The sequence below is a fragment of the Gracilinanus agilis genome, chromosome 3 (assembly GCF_016433145.1).
Source record: "Gracilinanus agilis isolate LMUSP501 chromosome 3, AgileGrace, whole genome shotgun sequence".
Taxonomy (NCBI): domain Eukaryota; kingdom Metazoa; phylum Chordata; class Mammalia; order Didelphimorphia; family Didelphidae; genus Gracilinanus; species Gracilinanus agilis.
This window is the reverse complement of record NC_058132.1, coordinates 10,852,830-10,876,242: the sequence shown is the minus strand read 5'-3', so window position 1 is coordinate 10,876,242 and position 23,413 is coordinate 10,852,830. Positions and strand designations below refer to the sequence as shown.

The following is a 23,413-nucleotide window of genomic DNA, read 5'->3' as shown; positions in this document are numbered from 1 at the left end:
GATTTATTGTGTAAATTGAGGGCTACTCTCCAATGTACTGAATCTGGTGATATTTCTTTGCATCTCCCAGAGGAATTTTTGAAGGCTTTTCCATTGCTTTTCTTAGATTCTAGCAGTACAGAGGATGATTTAGGTACTATCTATCCAATACTTGAGGATATACCTAAGGACTTGTGGTCAAAATCATCAACAGATGTTGGATTGCTAAAATGAACTATTCTGGTCAGGGTGAGGACAAAGGAAGGACCAGTTCCTTGTGTGCCTCAGTATCCCTTGACTAAGGAGGCGATAGAGGGTATTCGTCCGATTATTGAGTCCCTAATCCAAAAAGGAATAATAATACCATGCTTTTCTGAGTACAATACACTAATTTTGCCTATAAAGAAGCCAAAACTGGATGAAAATGGCCCACCTGTTTAACGATTTATTCAAGATCTAAGAGCGGTAAATGATCATGTCATCAAGACACATCCAGTTGTCCCAAGTCCAGTTGCTATAATTTCTTCCATTCCAAGTCAGGTTAGATATTTCACTGTGGTAGATTTATGTTCTGCGTTTTTCTCAATACCAATTCATGAGGATTCTCAAAAGATCTTTGCTTTTACGTGGGAAAAGACACAATGGACCTGGACTCGTCTCCCACAGGGGTATACCGGGTCACCATCTCAGTTTTCACAAATTCTAAATCGAGATTGGCAAACTATTAAATTTAAAGAGAGTAAATTGGTGCATTTTGTAGATGATATTCTTCTGGCATCCCCAAGTGCAAAGGTGTGTCTCAGGGACAGCAAGATTCTTTTGATTGAATTGTATAAACGAGGACATAAAGTCTCAAAGGCGAAATTACAGTTTGTTTTACCCAGGGCGATATCTCGGATTCGTGTTATCAGAGGGTTCCAGAAGTATTACACAAAAGAGAATAGCTGACATACAGAAATTGAGTGCACCTAAAACTAAAAAACAACTTAGAGCTATTCTTGGAACTACTGGTTTCTGTAGACAATGGATTCCTGGATATAGTGGAATAACTAAGTGTTTAACAGATCTTACCAGGAATACAGAACCAGAACCTCTGAAACTAAAGCCTGAACATTGATTAGCCTTAGATAAGCTGAAAGAAGTCATTCTATCTGCACCTGTGTTAGGAATCCTAGACTATGAGAAACCTTTTCAGCTGTTTGTCAACGAAACAAAGGGTATAGCTTCTGGTGTGTTGACACAGACTCTTGGACAGAGTTATCGTCCAATTGGGTATTACAGCTGTCAATTAGATCCAATAGCTGCGGGGACAGTACCCTGTCTAAGGGGGGTAGCAGCAGCAGCTGTGTTAGTCCAGAAGTTAGCTGATCTAGTTTTGGGATGTCCTTTGACTGTCTATTGTTCACATCAGATAGAAGCACTAATGAGGAAGTTTTGTACTCAAGCATATTCAGACCAACGAATTGCTAAGTATGAAATTATTCTCTTAGGTAGTGAGAACATCAAGTTGAATAGATGTAGCATACTTAATCCAGCTACTCTTCTTCCTGATTTACCAAAGAACGGTGAGCTATTGCATGAATGTGTTGAGGTAGTAGATCTTGTGGATATGACTAGAATGGATTTAAAAGATACTCCACTCGAAAATCCAGACTGGGTGTTATTCACAGATGGATCATCATATTTATGTAACGGAATCAGATGTACTGGTGCTGCAGTTGTCACAGAATTTGAGACACTGTGGTATGGCTCATTACCTAGTAATCTTAGTGCTCAAGGTGCTGAATTGGTGGCATTGAAGCAAGCCTGTCTTCTAGCTGAAGGTAAACGTGTGAATATTTACACAGACTCTCGATATGCATTTTCTGTTTGCCATGCAACAGGAACAATCTGGAAATAATGAGGTTTTATTACTGCATCGGGAAAACCAATAGCTCATGCAGGAATAATAATTGAGTTGTTAGAAGCAATCCAGAAGCCAAAACAGCTGGCAGTAATTCATTATCAGCGTCATACTCGTGGTAGAGATTCAGTCTCTAAAGGAAATCACAGAGCTGATATCACTGCAAAGTATGCAGCCCAGAATGCTCCAATTTATGTGATGAATTTAACATCTATTAATTCTGATGATCTAGAGAAAGCTTATGTAGACTCAGATATTGAGAAATGGAAGGATAAATTTGGAGCGAGGAAAGAACATGGGATATGGATTACAGGAAGACCATTGTTACCAGAAGATTTGTATACCTATTTGTGTCAAGCCATCCACACAAAAGGTCATTTTGGTATACAAGCTGTTGTGGATTCCATCAGGAGACAATGGGTTGCTCCTGGAATAAGTATTGTTGCAAATAAGATCTGTAATAGCTGTCCAGTCTGCCAAAAGTTCAATCAAAGTGCATTCAAAAAGAAAGGTTTGGGTGGTAGGCCTTTAGCATATTGTCCATTTCAGAGTTTAAAGATTGATTATATCTGAATGCCTAAAGCTGGAAGATACAAGTATTGTCTTGTGATAGTCGATAGACTAACTAAATGGCCTGAAGCTTTTCCATCAAATACGAATACAGCTAGTTTTGTGGTGAAAGTATTACTGAAGGAAATTGTGCCTAGATTTGGTGTACCTTTAACCATAGATTCGGATAAGGGATCTCATTTCACTCAGGATGTCCTTAGAAGAGTCTATGAGAATCTAGGAATAACACCTAAATATCATGTTCCGTATCATCTGCAAAGTTCGGGTCAGGTGGAGCGTATGAATAGGGAACTCAAGACTATGGTTGGGAAACTCTGTGCTGAAACTCATCTCAAATGGCCAGAGATTCTTCCCATAGCTTTGTTTTACCTACGTATGAGACCAAGAGCAGATCTACATATATCATCGTATGAGATGCTCTTTGGACATGCTCCACTACAAGCAAAAACTTGTAAGGATGTTTATGCATCACTCTTAGGAGGTGATTGCCAAATTGCTTCATATTTAAGTGCTTTACAGCAGAGGCTAAGAGAATTACAAGATATGGGAGTATTAATTCAATCTGGTCCATTGGATTATTCTCTTCATAATTTTCAACCAGGTAATATGGTCTTTGTGAAAAATTTTGCCAAAACATCGGCAACAGAACAAAATTGGGTAGGTCCTTATATGATTGTATTAGTTTCACCATCTTCTGTGAAAGTTTTAGGTAGAGATTCATGGTATCATTGTTCTCACATTAAATTAGCACATGGAATAGATAATGAAACTGTAGAAATTGTTAATAATGAAGATGAAGAAGAAGAAGAAGAAGAGATTGTGTAATTTGAGATCTTCAGTCAATTAGAGTCTGCAGTCAGAAAGTTCAGTAAGGAGAGGACCATTCCAGCGGAAGAGGCCGTTCGGATGGAAAAGGACATGGATGAAGAGGATTCAGGATTCAGGATTTATGAACTTTGTATTAAGACTGATGGACTTATGAATTGAACTGATAAAACTTCATTTTCAAGGATTTTCTTAAAGAAGAGGATTAATCATGGACAATTTGGATTAAATGATTTGGAAGTATTTTGGGTAATGTATATAATATCACTAAATACTCATATGCATCCAACGTTGCATATAAAACTATCAAGACCTTCGATGGAGAAAAGGAAAAGAAAAGGAAAAGCAAAGAAGAGAAGGGGATTTCCTAGAGGAATGGAACATCATAAGGAGAAAGGAGATCTACAGGAGATCTGGAGTTTTGGTAGGTATCATGCATCCATCAGTAACATGTTGCAACATAATATAGCAAAGAAACAACATAACAAATCAGATACATAAGACACAAACATGTTAGGATACATTGTGTTCCTTATGGAATGAGACAATGTATAATACTAACAATATTAGAATTAGCTATAGGATAAGTAAGTACTAACAAGGATAGTTAGTTACTAACAAAGATTAGCTAGTTATTTAGGTAGCTGTAGCTAGACTAATATACTAATAACTTAGGGTTAGTTTAGAATAGTTTAGTGAAATAGATATGGTATTAGATTAGGTTAGAGGATAAGATAAGGTACTAATGTACATTACAGTGCAGATACAACAGACATAACAAAGTTGCATTACATGAAGAACATATAACATATTAAAGATCACATATCACAAATAATGTAAATAGTTGTGTAAATACTATGTGCATATTGTAAATTGTATTATAGTGTAAGTATTGTATATATATGTAAAGGGTGTTCACATGTATATTTGATATGTATGTATCATGTGTACATACATGTATATGTGCATATCATACGTGTATATATTATATATTGTATGTATCATGTGTATATGTGTGTATAAGTGTAAATTCTGTGAATACTTTGATATGATTGAGTTGCAAACATTCAAATGTAATTTGCATAAGGGAGTTTACTGTTTTGTTTTAATTTGGATGTAATGACTTATGCAATGTTGTGTTAAAATGTATTTTTCAAAAATGGTTTGCATTTATTAGTTGGTAGGATATTTCTGTATTAGAATAGTTATGTTTGATGTTTGTTTTGACTTTTGTGTTGATATTTCATATTTGCTGTTGATTTTGTTGGAAATTTTGCTGTGTTACTTATTGTTTTATGCTTGGAACTATGTAACTGTTCAATGTACTCATCTTTTTACCTTTCCTTGTTGAAATTCCTAGTGTAGGGTAGAGTAGGATAGTGTTAGATAGAACAGAGTTAGTGTAGGTTGTTTGTTATTTTGGGTTAGAATTTTAGTTTAGTTTGTAGTGCACAAATACCAAAATTTTGGTAATTTTGGCTTTGTGCAAAGGGGGGAACTGTTGTGAGGAAGATTACATTAGGTATTGATTAAGTATTAATTAGGAAGTACATAGCAGGAAGGAGCTGGAGCTGGGAATTCCAGGTTGGAATGAAGGAGGAGGAAGTCTGTCTGTGCCCTGAGTGTGGACTCCATTAGTGGTGGGCAAAACTGTTGCCAGCCTGGGAGACCTCAGAGCAAAGGACATCCTGCATCCTGTTTTCCCCTGGGATCCTGTGTGGTGTGTCATCTAGCAAAAGGACAAGATCTACAGAGCCAAGAGAAGAGGTGAAGTTTGAGTACTGGAGGACAATGCTTCAAGCAAAACCCTTGGTTCCTGAGACAACTTTAGCTCCTGGCATCCAGAGATCATCAGTGGATTGCAGTGAGAATCCCAAAGCCACAAAGTCCTAGTTGTACTCAAGCCTGGCAGGTTCCAGGTTTGAGGACAGAAACCCAGAGGCTCCATTTATAGCTCCTTGGGCCCTGTTAGTTTAGATCACTTAGATAAGAGTAGAATAAGTCCTCCCATTGCCCTGTGGTTTTATCCTTTAGATTTTAAGTATAGAAATCCTTTCCCACCTTTTAGTCTAACATAATTAAAGCTGTTAAGTCCCTTTTACCTTGTTAGCCTGTTACTATACTCTGGTCTAGTGGAAGCTGGGTGACAGTTAAGATCAACTGCCATTCCTGTGGAAATCCAGTAAACTCTGGTCTCTTCACCCTGGTCCAGTCTCTCATAAATCCTAGAGTGTGTTCCCACAAACCACTTAGTTTATTGTAATATCCCTGGTGACCCCATTACCTTACTTATATTTTCCTACAATCCAGCCATACCATTGCTGGTTTTGTAAGCCAAAGAGGTAATGTGGAAAAATACCTGTACAAAAATATTTGTAGCCACTCTCTTTGTGGTGGCAAAAAAATTGGAAAATAAGGGGATGTCCTCTGATTGGGGAATGGCTGAATAAATTGAACTATCTGTTGGTGATGGAATACTATTGTGCTAAAAGGAATGAAACTGGAGGAATTCCATGTGAACTGGAACGACCTCCAGGAATTGATGCAGAGTGAAAAGAGCAGGACTAGGAGAACCTTATACACAGAGACGGACACACTGTGGCACAAATGAATGTAATGGACTTCTCTACTAGCAGCAATGCAATGATCCTGGACAATTCTGAGGGACTTATGAGAAAGAGTGCTATCCATGGAGGAAGAACTGTGGAAGTAGAAACATAGAAGAAAAAATTTGCTTGATCACATGGTTTGATGGGGATATGATTGGAGATGTAGACTCTAAATGATCACTCTATTGCTGATATTGATAATATGGAAATAGGTCTTGATCAATGATACATGTAAAGCCTAGTGGTATTGCTTGTTGGCTACTGGAGGGAGGAGGGAAAGAACATGAATCATGTAACCATGGAAAAATATTATAAATTAGTTAAATAAATAAATAAAAATAAAAAATGAATAAAATGTCGTCACACACATTTTATATACATATATACATATAAAAAGAAGCAATCTGATCCAATTCCTACTATGAAAGAAGTATGGTTTTAACTCCTAGACCAAGAGCAAAAACAAAGAAAGAAAGCTATAGACAAATTTCTGTAATGAATATTAATGCAAATTTCAAAATATTAGCAAGGAGATTACAATTATATCACAAAGATCACACAGTCTGAATTGTTTGGACTTATACCCCCATGAGGGCATGGCTGGTTCAAAAATCAGGAAAATAATAGCTATAATTGATTCAAAAGGTGGAGATAAAAAAATCTCATAAAAATGTAATACCTATTGGGCAGCTGGGTGGCTCAGTGGATTGAGAACCAGGACTACAGATGAGAGGTCCTGGGTTCATATCTGACCTCAGACAAGTATTTCCTAGTCCAAGTATGACCCTGGGCAAGTCACTTAGTCCCCACTACCTAGTCTTTACCACTCTTCTACTTTGTAATCAATACACAGTATTGATTCTAAGATAGAAGGTAAGAGTTTTAAAAAAAATACAATAATCATTTCTATTTGAAAATACTATAAAGCATTCAAGTAAAGGGAGCTTTTCTCAAAATGAGAAGTAATATCATTCTACAAAAAAGAGCAAGTTGGGCAGCTAGATACCACAGTGGCTAGAGTACTGGGCCTATAATCTGGAGGATCTGAATTCAAATCTCATCTCAGACACTTCCTAAATCCCTAGCCCTTGCTGCTCTTCTGTCTTAGAATTAATACTAAGAAAAGGTTTTAAAAAACAAAGGTAAAAAAAGATAAAGAACAAATATCATCCGTAATGGGGATATGTTAGATGCTTTTCCACTGACATTAGGGGTGGAACAAGGATCCCCATCATCATCATTACTCTTTAGTATTGTACTGGGACTGACTATTGTAATAAGACCAGAGAAATAAATTGAAATAACAATAGACAATGAGGAAACAAAATCATCATTTTATTCGAATAATATAAGTTCCTTAAAGAAAGCCAACTAAAAATCTAATCAAAACAATGAACAAATAAAGCAAATTTGCAGCATAAAATACAACACCCCCAAATCAGCATAATTTCTATAAAAGATCAACAAAGGTCAGCAGAGAGAAATTGCATCTTAAAACACCATATGTAGCAAACAGATAACCTCTGAATGGGTAAATAACTTAAACGCAAAAGCAAATCATTGGAGAATGGAATAAATTACATGTCAGATCTATGGATACAGGAAAGTTCATGACCAAATGAGATAGAAAAGTTTCTGGAAAATAAAATGGATCATTTTGACTAAATAAAATTTGAAAAGTTTTTGCACAAGCTAAAGCAATTTGCTCCAATTAGAAGAAAAGTCTGAAAGTGGAAAAAAATCTTTATAGAAAGTTTCTATGATAGATGTCTCATTTCTAAACTATATAAGGAACTGAGTCAGTTATAACTAAAAAGACCATGATATTAAAATGAATGTTTATTTCTGCATTGAGTCCCTTACCTGTCAGCAGTTGGGATAATATACTTTGTTACAGGTCCTCTGAAGACATGGTTGGTCACTGCTTTGATCAGAGTTCTTAACTCTTTCAAAGTTGTTTCTTCTTTATGCTGTAAAAATTAGTAGTAAAATTTGTTCTCTTGGTTGCTCACATCTCTGTATCACTTTTTACTTCCCAGGATGTAGAGAAATTGTCTCTTTCATAATTTCTTAAGGTACAATTATATTCCATTAGTGTAAGAGGCAATCTAAGTCAAGCCCTTCCATTCCAATTCTTTTCCTCTTATTCACTCTCTTTTAATGTCTCCCATCAGGCACTTCCTGTGCCTTCCTTCCACTTTAGGTGGACCAGTTATTTATTTATTAAATTTTCTTAGGACTGCCAAAGGGGCAGTCAGTTTTTTCTGAGTTGTTACCCACTTTAGCATGTGGGTTGCAGACCTCCCCCCACTTAAATATAAAATGGAAGTGTATAAGCTTCTGGTGATTAAATCTAAAAGTAGGCAGGGGAGTTAATCCCATCTTCACAATACTTTGATAGATGGTTTACAAAGTATCCTCAGTTGTAGCAGTGAGGTGAAGCTCAGATATGAGCTTCCCTCAGGGCTCAGCATAAGGACACTCTCCAAAGTCTCTCTATACTTAAAAATAAACTATTTATTGAAACTGTAGTATGGACATAAACAAGGATTACTAAGCTAAGGGGATCTAACTTCACCTAAAATTCAACTGGTTCTGTAAGGAACCTCTTCTGCCCTGATTTCCCAAGCTACACTGACTCCTTGATTTCTTACTAACCCCTAAATTTCCTTATTCTACAATACCTAGCACCAATATCCTTTATAAGATTATAAAATGTTAACTGTATCTACAGTTATAAAGAGCAGCAAAGCCAGCTGGTTGAGCCTTAGTCAGATAACTGTGGCTCTGGGTTTTCACCCAGAGCATAGAGCAAAACAGGATTTTCTGTGGCCTTCTTAAAAGATGGAATTAGTAACCAGCCACACTATGTCAATTACTAAATCCAATCCTAATGTTTTCCTAGATTGGTAATAAGGAAAAACACCAAAATCCTTCAGGGTTTGTCTTCCTTTCCCTCAAACTCCAAATGAAGCAATAGAGAGTAGAGACACAGCAGCTTGTCCCTCTCACTCCAGATAGCAACCGACAACCTGAGTTTCAGTTGGTCTTCGGACCCCATCTCCTAACATTCCAAAGAACCTTTTCCTCAGATCTGTTCCAAAATCCAATTTGTTCATGAGATAGCTCCTCTGCTTCTTATCCATAAAGCTTATACAATAAGACCCACCTTCTTAATATTATCATTATAAACCCCAGGCCCAGGGACCAATAGGGAAAAATAACAATACACTGTAAGGGTAAAGAGCTTAGAGAGAGGAAATATTCAATACTTAAGAGTATTGAAATCAACTTAAAGAGAGAACAATCAGATCCATTGGGGCAGAGAATTGATTGACTCCCTATAGAGAAGTAGAAGAGTATCAAAGGGACTGGTGGGGAGGGAAGCAATACTAGAGAGGGATAAGGCGTGGGGGGGAGCGAGGCGTGGCTTTAAAGAACAATAAGAGGGGAAAAGAAGGGAAGGGACAGAAAGGGAAGTACAACAAGGGAGGGGATTATAGGAAATGATTAAAAACAAAACACGGGTATAGAAGGAAACAGTGAAAGAAGAAAGGACAGGACTAAGAGTGAATCAAAATGTCTTGGAACGCACAGTTGATAATTATAACTCTGAATGTGAATGGGATGAACTTATCACCTCTATTATTTAACATTGTACTAGAAACACTAGCAGTAGCAATTAAAGAAGAAAAAAAAATTGAAGGTATTAAAATAGGCAATGAGGAGACTAAGCTATCACTCTTTGCAGATGATATTATGGTCTACTTAAAAAATCCTAGAGAATCAACTAAAAAGCTAGTAGAAATAATCAACAACTTTAGCAACGTTGTAGGATACAAAATAAATGCACATAAATCATCAGCATTTCTATATTTTTCCAACACATCATAGCAGCAAGAGATAGAAAGAGAAACACCATTTAAAATCACCCTAGACAATATAAAATACTTAGGAATCTATCTACCAAAACAAACACAGGAATTATACAAACATAACTACAAAACACTTCCCAAACAATTAAAACTAGATCTGAACAATTGGAAAAACATTGAGTGCAAATGGGTTGGATAAACTAACGTAATAAAAATGACCATTCTACCCAAATTAATCTATTTATTTAGTGCCATACCTATCAAACTACCAAAAACCTTTTTAACTGCATTAGAAAAAAATATAACAAAGTTTATTTGGAAGAACGAAAGATCAAGAATATCAAGGGAAATAACAATGCAACCAAAATCAGAAAGGAAACAACAAACTGGGAAAAAAATCTTTATAGCAAAAAATTCTGACAGAGGCCTAATTATTCAAATATACAAGGAGCTAAATCAAATGTATAAAAAATCAAGCCATTCCCCAATTGATAAATGGGCAAGGGACATGAAAAGGCAATTTTCAGATAAAGAAATCAAAAGTATCAATAAGAACATGAGAAAGTGTTCTAAATCTCTAATAATTAGAGAAATGCAAATGAAAACAATTCTGAGGTACCACCTCACACATAGCAGATTGGCTAAAATGATAGGAGGGGAGAGTAATGACTGTTGGAGGGGATGTGGCAAAATTGGGACATTAATGCACTACTGGGGGAGTTGTGAAATGATCCAACCATTCTGGATGGCAATTTGGAATTATGCCCAAAGAGCGCTAAAAGAATGCCTGTCCTTCAATCCAACCATACCATTGCTGGGATTGTACCCCAAAGAGCTCATAGATAAACAGTCTTGTACAAAAATATTTATAGCTGCACTCTTTGTGGTGGCAAAAAACTGGAAAGCGAGGGTATGCCCTTCAATTGGGGAATGGCTTAACAAATTGTGGTATATGTTGGTGATGGAATACTATTGTGCTCAAAGGAATAATAAATTGGAAGAATTCCTTGGGAACTGGAAAGACCTCCAGGAATTGATGCAGAGTGAAAGGAGCAGAGCCATAACAACACTGTACACAGAGACTGATACACTGTGGTAAAATCGAATGTAATGTACATGTATACTAGCAGTAATGCAATGACCCAAGACAATTCTGAGGTATTTATGGAAAAGAAAGCTACCCACATTGAGAGGAAGAACTAAAGGAGAGGAAACATAGAAGAAAAACAACTGCTTGAACACTTGGGTTGATAAGGACGTGATTGTGGATGTAGACCTGAAAGGACCACACCAATGTAACTATCAATAATATGTAAATAAGCCTTGAATGACCACACATGTTAAAACCAGTGGAAATGTGAGTTAGCAATGGGGGGACGGAGTTTGAGGGGGTGAAGGGTAAAGTAAAAACATGAATTATGTAACCATGGAAAATTTTTCTAAAAATAAAAAATTAATCAAAAAAACAAAACAAAAAGGCTCTTAGGGTAAAACGGACCAATTTTTGTTACTTTAACACTATTCTTCCCAATTAATCTCCCCAGATTTTATTCTTACTTAAGGTAATTCTAGAGATACATGGGGCATGGAAAAAAATTAAAGTAGATTTTTAGGAGTAAAAAAAGGCTAAAACTTTGTTAATTTCAGACTAACAATCACTCTCTCTAATAACAAGCAACTAAGCTAAGCCCAGTGACTTTCTCCAGTTTTTCTGGAGATTTTTTGCTACAAGATGGAATTCTGTTTGGGTGCTGAGCAGGGCTGCTTCTCTTCTGAGAGGGATAGAAAACTTTTCCTCAGGTTAGGCCCTCACAGCTAGTTAAGAAACAAAGCAGCCTGTTTGTTGCTGGTAACGCAAACCAGCCAGCTTACTGCTGTGAAAGAATTCTTCCCCAGGAGAAAACCTGAGGATTGGCTAATTTGGGTTACTTTTCACCAAAGGTGAGGGAGTTGGAAACAGTTCCCCAGGTGAGGCCTTAGGGTCCTTCCACTAAAATTAAAACAGCTGTGTTTTATTAATTCCAAGGGGGAAAAAAGGGGAAAAAAGTTTGAACTTACCTTGATCTAGCAGCTGTGAATTATAGAACCAAAACAAGCTATTAAAAAGCTGACTTCAGGATAGTAACAAAAGTAAAGGAAAAGTCAAGAAAATTTAGGAAGATTGAGGGTACTCGTCCCTTCATGGTTGCCACAATGTAAAGGGGGGAGGGGGAATTACGGTTGGTTTGACTGAATATACAAGAGGGTGGTCGCCAAGGAATTGATTCAATTCCTAATGAAAGACTCAAGTCAGATTGATGTTTATGGTAGTTTATTTACAAATAGGAAGAGAGAATGAAAGTAAGAAAATCAGAGAGAGGATAGGGCAAGATATCTAACCAAACATGCTAAGTATTTTGCTCCGGCCCCTGGATCAACCCAGGCAGGGCTAATTAGTCCTCAACCAGAGGGGCCTCAGCCTTGAACAGAGGGCTGAGCTCCTGGGGATGAAAAAAGCAAAGGCTTCAGGCATAAAGCTTCTCTTAAAAGGAGAGTTCCTTCAGAACAATCCAGGAAAGAGTCAGTCTTTTTCACTCACCACGTGATAGTTCAAAGGGAGAGATTTAAGAACAGTCTCACCAAGTCCAAGGTTTCAGGTCCAGTAAGTAGATTCTTCACCAGCCTCCAACTCATGCTCCAGTCTGAAGAATGAAGAAGTACCCTCATATGAAGTTGTAACTCCCTTTTAAAGGCGCTTCTTTTGCGTCACTTCCTGTGCCTTCCTCCCATTTCACGTGTACCATTTACAGCAAAGGCTTTGCTTAGGACTGCCCAGGGGCAGTCAGTTGATTCTGATTTGTCACCCACTCTTGCACATGTGGGTCACAGACCTCCTCCACTTGAAGATTATATGGTGATATTTACACTTTTTGTGATTAAATATACAAACGGGCAGGGTAGGATTAATCCCATCTTCACAATGGGTACATGACTTAAACATGAAGAGTGATATTATTAGTAAATTAGAGGAACATGAAATAGTATACCTCTCAGATCACTGAAATAGGTGGATAGAATTTATGGTTGTTTTGTAGAGGTGAGATACCAAGGTGTTACTGGTAATCCACATTGATGAGGCCAAGACAGGCTTCCACAGGGCTCAGTGCACTTCTCAAACTCTTAAGTGGATTACACAACAGTCCAGGGTTTATTTTAACCAAGGTAAACTTGAAGGGAGGATTAGGGAATAGGATACCCTGATCTAGGGGGTTCATGCTAAACCACTCCCCTTCTAAGATTCCTGCAAAAGGGGTGTTATAGGATTTAAGTAAGGGATAGAGTAAATTGTATGGATTAGCTTTAAGAGGAAAGGAGGATAATTTGGATACAAGCCCTGGGAAGGAAAAGATTCTGAGAAAAGGATCTTGGGAGTTTTTACACTCTGAATGTAGCTTTGACTGAGTTGGGAAGAAGGATCTCTGCTTTGGCATTTTCATTGTGAACCCTAATTTTTTGGAAAGGTTATTTCCACAATTCCTGTGTGGGAGTATTTGCCTTAGAGTATACCGCTATTCCCTGAAGTACAAATTCCATCTACCTGAGATCCATCTGTCAAGAAATCCACTTGGCTAAGGTAAAACCCAGAGTTTGGTCTTCTGGGATTCTGGGCATCCCTAGGAAAAACCATAGGTTTTAGGTAATGCGATACATTTGTGAGTCCCCCCTCTTTAACCCTTTTTTAAATAATCCATATTAATTAGTATAGTAGGATAGTCAGAAAGCTTTGGGAGTCTTAGGTAAGAGCAGGGAGCTGTAGGCAGGGCCCAGAGAAGACAAGAAGACCAACCTCTTGCAAGGTGCATAGAAATTAGTTGGAGTTTAGATTTTAATAGTGTAGCATCGGGCCTCCCAGTTTCCCTTACTCCAAAGATCAACTAAACTTGTTTTTCTATAGCAAAGGGTTTTGTGCTTTACTGGCTCTGGGGAGGTTCCTAGGTGAGTGGTTATCATCTATCCATCTAGGAAAGATTTTATTTCAGTTGGAGAACCAGAAGGACTAGAGCCAGAGAAATTTTGAATTTTTCAGGGAAACTGTCATCTGGAGACCCTTAGAATTCAAAGAGAAGTTTCAGGCAGCTCATAGAATCTTGGTGCTCCTAGCAGGGGAAGTGGACTCTGACTGGCAGGTAGCCATCTTAAATAGAATTCTGTGTTCCAGGCACTCAGGGAACATTCTACTGGGACCTACCACTTTGCAGTTGGGCTGAGGGGAATACTGAAGATTCCATTTGCCTATTTTTTTCACTCAGCTTCATTTTAACAGCTGCTGCTTAGTCTAAATACATTCTAAAGTGGTAGTGTAAGGGGGGAAAAGGGGTTTTATGGGTTCAATATATTAAAAGGTGGTCACCAGAGGATTGAACTATTATCAATCCTCAATTAAGAATAATCTCAAATCAAAATTGACTTTTATGTAAATTTATTTACATGAGAGAAGAGAGAAAGACATTAAGAATCTATCTCACTGATTAGTCCAGGTATATCTTAACACTCAGCCGAGGGTTAAAGGGCCTGAGGCCTGGAGGTGAATGGAGCAAACTCCACTCACAGAGTCTTTAAAAGGAAGTTTCCCCAATAGAAGTTCAGGAAGATTTATTCTTTAAACTCACCACATGGAACAGTCTTGGTCATGAACCAGCGAAGCTCCCTCAGGTCTCCTTCACCACACCAGTCACAGCCTCACTTCCTTTCCTCTTTGGAAGGGGTCACATATATGTCACTTCCAGTGCCTTCCCTTAGCCTGCATGTCCAATCACAATAGACGCTTTCTCATAGAAAGCGTAGGGGGCAGTGCGTCAATTCTGGTTCGTTACTCACTCTAGTACATGTGGGTTAGGACCTCCCAGAATTGGAAGGTGCTCTCACCTTTGGTGATTAAATCTAAAGATGGGCAGGGTACACTTAATCCAATTATCACAGTAATAAATAGTAGTCTTACTTTTAAATGCTCAACAATATTATAACAGCTAGTGTTATCTGAAATACATCTTATACTAATTTCAATAGGGGTTTGGGATATTATTTTTCTTTTATCCTTTATGCTTTTATGGTGCTTATACCTGATTGGGTTTATGATTGGTTTAGGGTTGAGATGCTGCTCCCTTTTACTGAAATAATTATAAGACAGGGTATGTCTTATATTCCAACTGTAATTATAATATGCTGTGTTATGTCTATGGTGGCTAAAAGTTTAAGATGTATATTAAAAAGGTATAATGTATATGCCTTGATGACTTTTGGTATTGGTGAATTACAGAATGTGGTTATTGCCTAGCAAGTAAAACTGGATAAGATTGAAACAACTTCTGAACAATTGATGAAATTAAATAGTATGGCTCAGGATCTAAAGCAAAAGGAACTAGTGAAGCTTACAGGGGCTGAGCAACAACAAGCTCCTACAAATTTGGAACTAGAGGCTGAGGCTTTAGACAAGGTGTCCATTAAGAGATGTGTCTTATGTTATACCAGATCAGGGCACTGTGCATATTAGGCAGCACAAGAGTTTTACCCAAGAAGAACTGGAATCTTTAAAGAACCGGATTCGTAAATATGAGGAAGAGACTATCTAGGTTGTTAAAGAGCTAGAGTCTAGGTTGTTCCCAGGGAACAGGCTTTAGGTAAGGACTCAATAGATGTGTGTGTCCTCCCTCTTTAACCTTTTTTTTTTTTTTTAATAATCCACGCTAATTAGTATAGTAGGATAATCAGATAGCTTTAGAGGTCTGAGATAAGAGCAGGGAGATGTAGGCAGGGCCCAGAGAAGACAAGAAGGCCATCCTCTTGTAAGGTGCATAGAAGTTGGATGGAGCCTAGATTTTAACAGTGTTAGGATTGTGCATACCAGTTTCCTTTAATATAACGATCAAATACACTTATTTTTCTACAGCCAAAGGGTTTTGTGTTTTACTGGCCCTGGGGAAATCCCTAGGGGGGGTGGTTATTACCTCTCATCCATCAAGGAAGGATTTTTATTTCAATGTCTTCTGGTCTTCTGGCTGCCTACTCTGGCTATATAAGAAATTTCCTGCTAACTACCTGATGCTAATAATCCTCCCAGATAATGTTTGGTTAGATTTTATAGTCTTTCAGAGGAGTTGGGCTGACCCCTTTATTTCAGGGATCAACCCACTTCAGATTAGGTCCAAGATGGCTTCAGGCCTTTTCCACCGATAGTTTACTGGGCTGGCTAGACTCAGATCTTGTCTATCAGCTGGGAACACTCTCTCAGAACACTGGAACATGAATGGATCACAGGTAGGCAGCATATATCTCAACAGGACCACAGGATCTGAAACATGGGCTTCAAGGGGATAGGAAACAAACCTCCTGCTGGGCTTGTAGAGATCCCAAACGGGAGGAAGTTGTCAGCTTGAAGCTATTCTCCCAATAGGAAGTCCAAAAGCCCCCTTGGCAGCTCTCTGTGTCCTATTTTATATATTTCCCAGATTCCAGAACAAGTTCTGTGGTTCCAGGGCACACAGCAATGTCCTGCACCCTAATCTCTGTGCAAACTCCCTTACTTGTTTGCACTCATTCTCACCTTTCCTTATAATAATAGGAAAGGAAGGAAATTTAAGACCAAACAAGAGACAGGGAACATTACAAAAGGTAAAATGGATAATTTTGTTTATATTAAATTAAGACTGCATCAGTTCTCAAGTCTTTCCAGGTTTTGCTGAGTTCTTCCTTCTCATTAATGCTAAAATAATAGGATTGCAATACAATCAGATGCCACCATTTGCTCAACCATTTCCCAATGAATGAGTTTCCTCTTAATTTCCAATACTTTGCTCACCCCCAAAAGAGCACCTTTCAGTGTTCTGTATTTTTAATATATATATATAGGTCTTTTCCTTTTTGTTTTATAATGCCTTCTGGACATAATTCCAAATTGTCTTCTCCAAAATGGTTGAATGAATTCACAACAACCTCAAAAGTGCATTCCTTTTTCAATCTTCTCACATTTCCTCCACATCTTGTCACTTTCCTTTTCTGTCATAACCAATTTAATGGATGTGGGCTGGTCCCTGAGACTTGTTATAATTTGTACTTCTCCAAATGAGAGGGATCACTCTCCTCCATAAACCTGAACACAATCATTAGATTTTGTTACACTATGAATCCATTGACATGAAGTAAGAGGTGATCTCTGGCTGAAAGCCTTCCTGCAGAGAATCCATCTGGAAATAATCTGTTCAGAAGTCAGTTTCTCCTACTGAAAAAGCTCATCTATGTTTTTCTTCATTCATGACAGGAATAAGATTTGTGTCCAAAAGGAATTCTCTCTTGAGAATAAGAGATGATTGTTGCTTGAAGGCCTTACCACACTGATCATATTCCTAAAGTATCTCTCTAGTGTGGATCCTCTTATGTTAAATAAGCTGAGTGGCAACTATAAGCTCAACCTCACTTATGAGGCTTCTCTTCAAGGGGTATTTTCTGACATGAAGCAACTGTGGAGCATTAAGAGAAGGGCTATCTGAATTTATTACATTCATAATTTATTACATTCATTTCTCTCCAGTGTGGATTCTCTGATGCTTAGCAAGATCGCCCCTCCATGTGAAAGCCTTTCCACAGTGTTTACATTCATAAGGTTTCTCTCCAGTATGGATTCTCTGATGCTCAGCAAGACTCACCCTGTGTATGAAAGCCTTTCCACACTGTGTACATTCATAAGGTTTCTCTCCAGTATGGATTCTCTGATGCCTAGCAAGAGAGCTACTCTCTGTGAAAGCCTTTCCACACTGTGTACATTCATAAGGTTTCTCTCCAGTATGAATTCTCTGATGTATAACAAGATGACCCCTCCGTGTGAAAGCCTTTCCACACTGTGTACATTCATAAGGTTTCTCTCCAGTGTGGATCCTCTGATGGGCAGCAAGACTTGCCCTGTATATGAAAGCCTTTCCACACTGTGGACATTCATAAGGTTTCTCTCCAGTGTGGATCCTCTGATGGGCAGCAAGACTCACTTTGTGTATGAAAGCCTTTCCACACTGTGTACATTCATAAGGTTTCTCTCCAGTGTGAATTCTCTGATGTGCAGCAAGATGGCCCCTACATATGAAAGGCTTTCCACACTGTGTACATTCATAAGGTTTCTCTCCAGTGTGAATTCTCTGATGCTCAGCAAGAGTGCCCCTTCGTGTGAAAGCCCTTCCACATTGTGTACATTCATAAGGTTTCTCTCCAGTGTGGATTCTCTGATGCTCAGCAAGACTCACCCTGTGTATGAAAGCCTTTCCACACTGTGTACATTTATAAGGTTTCTCTCCAGTGTGGATTCTCTGATGTGTAGCAAGATCACCCCGCCGAGTGAAAGATTTTCCACACTGTGTACATACATAAGGTTTCTTTCCAGTGTGGATTCTCTGATGTATAACAAGATAACCCCTCCGTGTGAAAGCCTTTCCACATTGTGTACATTCATAAGGTTTCTCTCCAGTGTGGATTCTCTGATGTGCAGCAAGACCACCCCTCCGTGTGAAAGGCTTTCCACACTGGGTACATTCATAAGGTTTTTCTCCAGTGTGGATTCTCTGATGTGCAGCAAGATGGCCCCTACATATAAAAGGCTTTCCACACTGTTTACATTCATAAGGTTTCTCTCCAGAGTGGATTCTCTGATGCTTAGCAAGAGAGCTACTCTCTGTGAAAGCCTTTCCACACTGTTTACATTTATAAGGTTTCTCTCCAGTGTGGATTCTCTGATGTGCAGCAAGCTTGCCCCTTTCTGTGAAAGCCTTTCCACACTGTGTACATTCATAAGGTTTTTCTCCAGTATGGATTCTCTGATGTCTAACAAGATTACCCTTCTGTGTGAAAGCCTTTCCACATTCTTTACATTGATAAGGTCTCTCTCCAGAGTGGATTATTTGATAGGAACCAAAGTCAGAGTTCTGACTGAAAGGTCTCCCACTTTTATTACTCACAAAAAGCATCTCTACATGTTTACTTTTTGGATGTCTTGAGAGGTCTAAACTTGAGCCATAGGTGATTCTCCCTAGGTTATCTTGATACATGGGCATTTCAGGAGGCTTCTCATGTGACTGATTAAATCCTACTTTTTCAGGAAAGCATTTGGTGTATTCACTATCCAGACAACAATCATTTTCTGAAGTCAGTTGCATATACTGATTTAGGACTGAATGTTTGCTGAATTTTTCTGCAACTTCATCAAATTCACAGTCACTCTTTGGATTTTTATTTACCTTGATATTAGAGTCACAGATTTGTCTCAAAAGGAAGTCACAGGGATCCTTATTCATGCCTCTTGTGGGGTCAGATCCTTCCACAAAAAGGCTCATTTTTTTAGACATCTCCGTTGCTTCAAAACTGGTCTCTGCCTCTGAAGAAAACAAATAATGATATAAACTTAGATGGAAAGGGGAAATGCACACACACATGTGCGTGTGTGCACACATATGCAATATGAGTTTTTTCCTCTGATGGCAGTAAGTAAACTGATTTTTATTCTATTTCCAAAGGTCAAAAAGAGTTTCCAAAGTTAAACAAGCAGAACCAGACTTTGGATACACCATTTGGTCAATAAATTTTATAAATTTTATAAATTTTAACTGCAAGTTGGAAGATTTTAGAAATACTTTCACATATAATAACAATGAATCCTCAAAATGGATCTGTGATATAGACAAGACCAAGACTGACATTGTACTTCACAACTCATGTCACATGTGATGAATGTAGAAGTGACCTGACCAACTTCTTTGCAAGTTGACTGTAACTCATACCCTGTGCTAAGCATCCTTTGTTCACAGTATTGAACAAACATTGTCCATTGTCCTTTCTGTCTTTCCTTTTAAAGTCACTCATTGATTAATCTTATAATTTTTCAGTCTCAGGTAACCTTCCAGATATTTCGTTCTCATCATTTTGGATGCACTATCACGTGGTCATTCTTGGTAAATTATATATGCTAAGCTGAGAAAAAACTTCACTCTTTTTATTTCTCATGCCGTAATTTCCAAAGTGCGATATAAGTTTTCTTCTTTTCTCTACAGATGCAAAGATTTTATGCCATTCTGTGCAGACATACTAAATATTCATCTTATTTTCAAATCTACCATATATTATGTCTCCTACTCTATACTGAGTCCATCATGCATCTCTCAGGAAATTCAGAGTTTGTCTGCCAGCCCCCAAGTCTAGCTCTCCCTTCACTACAACAGATAAAAGTCTTTTGAGGTAAAGGCCCTTATACATCCATTTTTACCTCACTCCCCTGGACTGATCTTTGGGCCTTTTTTCTCTAACAGACATGGTGATTCCCCTCACTGAAAATAGAAGATAAAATGTGCTCTTGGAACTGGAAGCCCTGGGCATAAGGAATAGAAAGCTCAGGAGATAAAATAAAAAATTTGGTCCTCTTAATGGAAAAGGGGCATGCAAACAAGGCCTATAAAATGGTTTCTCTTGTATTCATTGTTTGGATGTTTACAGCAAGGGAGCGATCATGTAACACATTTGCAATCAGAAAATCCCATCTTGATTTGCCTCTTCTAATAGAAGAATAGGTACATTCCACAATCTCCATTATCTAGAAATTAAAGGCAGCTGGTAGTGAAGATGTCAGAACTGGGAGTCAGAAAAACAAATTTAATCCAGGCTGAAAGAGATGGTAAGTGGATACCCCGAGGTAAGTTATTTAACCTGTTTCTTCAGTTGCTTCAACTATGAATTGAGGACAATACATTTTGTGAAATTAATGATAATCATGAACTTCTTTACTTAGTAGACCACATAGAGGAGTTATTTTTAAATGCTTATTGCTTTCCCTTCCATTCCTATCACCAGGCCTAGAGTTTGAGGGAAGAATAAAGGAGGAAAAAGGATAAACTTGCTAGACTAGGCAGAATTAGGGGCTGTGAGCTATAGTTTCATACTTCTTTATAAACTTTATTTCCATATTGTTTTTTTTCAGAAGTGAATAATCATATAAAACTACAACCTCAAACAAAAACCCAAATAAACAAGTGAAAAATTGTATGCTCTCATCTGCATTCCAACTCCGAAAGTTCTTTTTCTGGAGGCATTCTTTGTCACAAGTCCCTCAGAATTGTACTGGATCATTGTATAGCCAAAGCTGTCACAGATGAACAATCTGTAACATTACTGTTATAGTGTATAATGTTCTCCTGGTTCTGCTTATTTCCCTCTTCATCAGTTCATATGGGTCATCTCAGAACTTTATGAAATCATCCTGTTTATCATTTCTTACAGCACAACAGTATTCCATCACCCTTATACATGAAAAATTTGTTCAGCCATTCATCAACTGATAGACATCCCTTCGATTTCCAATTTTTTGCTATCACCAAAAGAGCAGTTACAAATATTTTCCTAAAAGTAGGTCCTTACCCTTCTTTTTTTTTTAAATCTCTTTGTGGCACAGACCTAGTAGTGGTATTTCTGGATCAAAATGTTTGCATTGTTTTGTAGCACTTTGGGAGTCATTCCAAATTGCTCTCCAGAAAGGATGGATCAGTTCACAAATCCAACAGCAAAGAATTAAGTGTCCCAATTTTGCTGTATCCCCTCTAATCTGTGTCACTTCTCTATATTGTTATATTGGCCAAATAGTTAGTGGTGTAGGATAGAATTTAAGGGGGTGCATTGGAACCCTGAGAAGGCAGGGTCAGTTGAAGACTGTTGGTACCAGGACTATAAAAGAGGGAACCCTCCAAGCCAGGAGGTCTATTGGTTGGGTTTTGGGGAGCTGGAAGGAAAAGAAGGAGTGAGCTTGCCATCTCCTTGAACTAAGCATAATCAAAACCTGACTGGCCTTGGCTACTGTTTCCTGTGATCATCTCTGGATACTTGTCAAGACTAACAGACCCTGCCAGCAAACTGCTATGTGAATTCAAAGACTCAGTTTATAAAACCTGAGACTTTATCATAGCTACCATCAACTATCACCTACAATTTCCCTTCAGGCACTTTTAGTTTATCTAGAAATAGTTAGGAAGATTTCATGGATATATGGGGAAAGAGAATTCAGTTTGGGGCTTAGGTCCTGGCTGGATCAAGTATATCAATAGGCTTCAACTGTTAATCAATAGGCAACTTCCTATTCCCACTTTCCTTCTCCCATCCATCCCTTCCTTGAGATCTTCATTATCATTAAAGATGTTAATCATGTCAGATAGTGTTTGGATTCATCAACTAAATATACAAAGATTAACAAATGTTATATTACCTAAGGAGAAGATTCCACCATTTGCCTACTGAACTTCTGTTGAAGCTGAAGGGGTTTAGTTGCCAGATTTGCCTGGCCATCTAGGTCTGTGGACTTCACAGATAGACAAGAAATATCCCCTTCATCAGAGAAACTCTTCCTCCATATAATCCAGTGTGATAAGACTCAGACAACCAAGTCCTTGTAGAGAAGCCATTGACTGAATCCTTCTAAGTAATTAGCAGCCTATAGTCCTGATTAGTGTGGGGTTCCAACAGCCTTCTCTGCCTCACCCATCCCCCACTGACTGACAGGATCTGCTCTTTACAGGGTTGAGGTGATACTATAGAGTTCTTTTAATTGACTTCTATAATCAAGAGACATTTACAATATTTCTTCATATGATTACTGACAGTTTTGATTTCTTCATCTAAAAACTGCTTATTCATAACTTATAACCATTTGTCAATTGGGGAATGACTTGCATTCTTGGATAAAATTGACCTAGATCTTTATGTTTGAAAAATGAGATCAAAGAAATCTGTTATAAAACAGTATTTCTCAGTTTATTGTTTCTCTTCTAATCTTGATTATGTTGGTTTCATTTGTTCAAAACAGTTTAAATTTATTTAGTCAAAATTATTCATTTTATAACTTATAATGTTCTCTATCTCTTCATAAAGGTCATAAAGTCTTCCCTTCTCCATAGATCTGTCAGGCAAACAATTCTATGTTCCCTGAATTTACTTATAATATCATTGTTTATGTCTAAATCATATGCTCATCTGGACCATATCTTGATATAGGGTGTGAGCTATTCATCTGTACCTAATTTTTGTCATATTTTTTCTAGTTTTCCAAGCATTTATAATTTCCAGGCATTTTATATGGTCACACTAGACAATATAAAATATTTGGGAATTTATCTGCCAAGAGAAGCATAGGAATTATATGAACACAACTATAAAATACTTTTCACACAAGTGAAACTAGATCTAAATAATTGAAAAAACATTAATTGCTCTTGGGTAGGATAAGTGAATATAATAAAAATGACAATACTATCTAAATAAATTCACTTATTCAGCATCATACCTAACTAATGACAAAAAATATTTTACGGAATTGGAAAAAAATAATAACAGAATTGATATGAAAGAATAAAAGATCAAGAATGTCAAGAGAACCAATGAAAACCAATGTGAAGGATGGTGGCATAGCAGTACCAGATCTTTAACTGTACTATAAAACAGTGATCATCAAAATAAATATGGCATTAGCTAAGAGATAGAAGGGTGGATCAATGGAATAGACTTGGGGTAAGTGACCTCAACAATCTAGTGTTCCATAAACCCAAGGATCACAGCTTTTAGAATCAGAACTCAACACTGGACAAAACTTGCTGGGAAAATTA

The 23,413-nt window shown here is 37.7% G+C and overlaps 1 pseudogene; it reads right to left on the bottom strand.

Annotated features, from left to right (window-relative positions):
• LOC123240731 overlaps window positions 1–23,413 on the bottom strand; it is a 139,440-nt pseudogene that overhangs the window by 26,394 nt on the left and 89,633 nt on the right.